General features: G+C 48.7%; 1 protein-coding gene across 1 annotated transcript in view; it reads right to left on the bottom strand.

Moving 5' to 3' along the window:
- UBE2E2 (ubiquitin conjugating enzyme E2 E2) overlaps window positions 1-289 on the bottom strand; it is a 369,519-nt gene extending 369,230 nt beyond the window's left edge. Inside the window, exon 1 of the mRNA XM_032408792.1 lies at window positions 142-289. The gene's annotated coding sequence lies outside the window, so the exon portion shown is untranslated. The remainder of the gene's footprint in view (window positions 1-141) is intronic.
- Between the last annotated feature and the right edge of the window lie 3,693 nt (window positions 290-3,982).

The raw sequence follows: 3,982 nt of genomic DNA, 5'->3' as shown, positions 1-3,982 counted from the left end.
GGGGGGGGGGGGGGTCTGGGAGGCCCCGAGGACGGGGTGTCCCCGCAGACCGTCTAGTCACCGAAAGCCGGACCCGCGCACCACGCACCCGGCCGCCCGGCCACGCCTGTCCCCGCCGGGCTCGCGCCCGCCCGGACTCACCCTCAGCGCCGCCACCGCCGCCCGCGGCCGTTCCAGCTCCGGCTCCCGAGGCTGCTGCCCGCGGCTGCTGCTGTGGCCGCCCCTGAGTCCTGGAAAGTGAAGCCACCGCCTCCGTGAGACGCTGCCGCCGCCCGGCCGTCCGCGCGCGCGCCCGCGAGTGCGCGTGCCCGCCCGGGAGAGACCGCGAGAGCGCGAACCCCACGTCGGCCGTGCCGCGCCGCGCGCCTCCCTGCACCCCAAGCCCGCTCCGCCCCGCCTCCTCCCGGCGCGTGGCCGCGAGGGGGCGGGGGCGGGCGCGCGCACGGGCGGGCTGCCCTGTCGGCCTGGCGAGGGGGCGGGGAGGCGGCGCGGAAAAGTAAAGTGACAGCCGAGTCCCGCGAGTGAGCAGCGGCGGGGGTGGGCGAGGGCCGTCCCACGGAGAAGGGAAAGCAGGGACCAGGAGAGGTTAGGGAAACAGAGGCTGGCGAGGCGACCTGAAGGGAAGGGACGCGGGGACCTTGACGGGCACACGCATTAAAGGGAAATGCTGGCTGGGGGGTGGGAGTTGCCCTAAGACGAAACTGGGTGCGGCGTTTTACGCCCATCCAGGGCAGCCCTGGACTTCACACTTCTCTCAAAGCGTTCGCAAAGTACGCTACTGGGACTGACCCTGTTGACATACCAGCCAGAACTCGGGCGCATGGTGCCCACCTGCACCCAAGATGAGAAAACTTCGCACTATCCTGGAAAGTTCGCAAAGGCTAACCCAGACTCCCTACGCTACGCTGCAACACGAATATCCTTCTGCGTTTTGGTTCGCCCTGGCCTAGAACGTTCACGGGTAGCCAGGAGCTCCACGCCATTTAGGCCTGGGATATTGGGGAGAGAGGTGAAAGGAGGAGGAGCTATCAGAGCGAGTAGGAGCTGCATTAATGCCCAGTCAAAGGCAATGGGAACAGTGGCAGTGCTGTGGGTAACTCAAGGGAACATTAGGTTCCCCTATAATCTTCACCCCAAATAATCATTAAAAAACAAAACAAAAACCGCTATGCCTGCTATGCAAACTCAGCTTCTACAAGATCTCCCCCACCTCCACCCCTAGCTCCTCTTACTGATTGCTGTTGCTGCTGCTAGAGCCCTCCTATATACGCGAGCTGTCACTCTATGTGTGACATACCCTAGAGCTGTCACTTTTTGTGGCAAAAGTGTCCAGCCTACAAAGGGCTGAAGATAGCCCCCACAGAGTCCCGCACAATTCAAGCAGCCGAAAGAAATCAGTGCAGTAAGACCCCAGAGGACAGGAGCAAGTCAAGATACATACATATGTCTAGAACTGAAAATCCTTTTACTAAATGCCTTTTTGAGGAACATTACTTAATAACATCCCTGAAAATTGGCAAAAGCAGGTATTGGCTTCCAGGCTCCAGAAATCGCTATTGAGTAAAAAGTGGGTGTGTTCTGGGGATCGTTTCTATGCAGCACTCAAGGATATCAACAGGCCCTGCTACCCTAAAACTCAAAAACATGTACTGGAGGATTACAAATTAGCATGTCCTGAGATTATCAACTATATAGCCACCTATACCTCTCACATGGTGCAATATTTTATACATATAATGCATAAAATTTGCTTTTTAATTTTAGAATATGACCAAAATAGAACATTTCATAGATTGCCTTAAATGTCTGCATAATTTATTTTACCTCATTAAATCTCCATGTTTTAATATTTTCATTTTCCTGATTGTGTTTTATAATGATTTGGTGAGGATAGATGACAGAATTCCCGTTTTCTAGGTCTCTATGCTTTTCTCCAATAGACTACTCGCATATACTCAGGTATATATCCTGTTGGGTTTTGTTTGTTTGAGTATTTTGTTACAAAGTTCTCTTCTGTTACAGAAAGTATCAAAGTTGTTTTTTAGTCCTGGTCATTGGCAGCTGGTGGCTAGGAATGCAGCAATGTCTGCTTTTAACTTCGTGAAAGAATTGGAAAGGTTTTCACTGCTTAACTGCTGAAACTATGATTGCTGTGATACTTCATTTATCTGCAGATGTCTTAACTGCTGTGTACTATTTATTGAATTTAAGAAATTAAGGGTATAATACGAATCAGAATTGCCTTTTCATTAAATCAAAGAATGTCTGAAAAAAAAAAACAACAACAACAAAGAATGTCTGTTGAGTACTAGGCACTGTCTAGTTGGTTGGGATATGACATTGAATAAAAGAGAAAAATCCCGGGCGCCTGGGTGGCTCAGTCTGTTAAGCATCTGCCTCTGGCTCCCGTCATGATCCTGGAGTCCTGGGATGGAGCCCCGCGTGGAGCTCCCTGCTTAGCTCCTCCTCCCCACTCATGCTCTCTCTCTCTCTCTCTCTCTATCTCTATCTCTCTCTCTCAAATAAATAAAAATGTTAAAAAAAAGAGAGAGAGAGAGAGAGAGAGATCCCTGTCCTCAGAGCTTCCCTATTTCTGACCTTTCTCTTTGTTTTACAATCTACATCCAATTCATCAGCAAATTCTGTCCATGCTACCTTCAAAAATACATCCTGAAAGGATCCACTTCTTCCCACCTCTCTCCCCACAGCTCAGACCCTAGTCTAAGCTACCATCATCCCTCAACTATAGCCTCCTACCTGATCTTGCTACTTCCTTTACCTACTATCCCTCCATTTCCCCCCCATCCCAACACACAATAGTCTATTTTGTCCTTTAAAATATAGGTCTCGGGGCGCCTGGGTGGCTCAGTTGTTAAGTGTCTGCCTTCGGCTCAGGTCATGGTCCCAGGGTCCTGGGATCCAGCCCTGCATCGGGCTCCCTGCTCCACGGGAGGCCTGCTTCTCCCTCTCCCACTCCCGCTGCTTGTGTTCCCTCTCTCACTGTGTCTCTCTCTCTCAAATAAATAAATAAAATCTTTTAAAAAATAAATAAAATAAAATATAGGTCTCTCCTCTTCTCAAAACCTTCAGTGGTGGGGCGCCTGGGTGGCTCAGTCGGTTGGGCATCTACCTTTGGCTCAGGTCATGATCCCGGGGTCCTGGGATCAAGCCCTGCACTGGGCTCCCTGCTCAGCAGGAAGCCTGCTTCTCCTTCTCCCTCTGCAATTCCCCCCACTTGTGCTCTCTGGCTCTCTCTATCTCTCTGTCAAATAAATAAATGAAACTTAAAAAAAAAAAAAAAAAAACTTTCAGTGGCTACCCATCCTAGAGCAACACCCAAAATTCTTACAATGGCTTCATGGCCCATGATCTGCCCCCCACCCTCAACCAGGACCCCTCTGACCTCACACTGTAAAACTTCACCCCATTCTCATTTCCCTCCAGCCACATTAGCCTCCTTGCTATTATGGAACACACCAAACATTTCTCTAAATACTTCTGACTTAACAATTTCCTATCTCTAGAACATTCTTCCCTTCACCTCTTCCCCCCAGCACTTCCTATAACCCTTACTCTGCTTTATTTTTTTCATGATCATCATAATAAATCTAAAATAATATATTTTTTTTACTTATTTGTTTATTTTAGTTTTCTGTTTCTCCCCTGGTCCTCCCTCCTCCCTCCTCTACATATAAGTATCTTGGGAACAAGGATTTTGTTGGCTGAGGTTCATTGCCATATATATATATATATATATATATATATATATATATATATTCAATAAATATTAGTGCAGTGAATGAAATTGACCTCTTGCTGTTAAGGACACAGCAGACATTGTTTTAATTTCTTCAGTAATAATTAGCACTTAGTGTGTTCTTGATCTGTACCAGGCAAAGTTCAAGCACTTTACATATACTAGCTCACAAACACCCCATAAGTTTGGTTTCATTCAATCAACCCCACTGTATAGATGAGAACA

This window comes from Phoca vitulina, unplaced genomic scaffold, assembly GCF_004348235.1.
Source record: "Phoca vitulina isolate PV1807 unplaced genomic scaffold, GSC_HSeal_1.0 scaffold10, whole genome shotgun sequence".
Lineage (NCBI taxonomy): Eukaryota > Metazoa > Chordata > Mammalia > Carnivora > Phocidae > Phoca > Phoca vitulina.
Note: the sequence above shows the minus strand (reverse complement) of the source record. Positions and strands in the feature narration are given on the sequence as shown.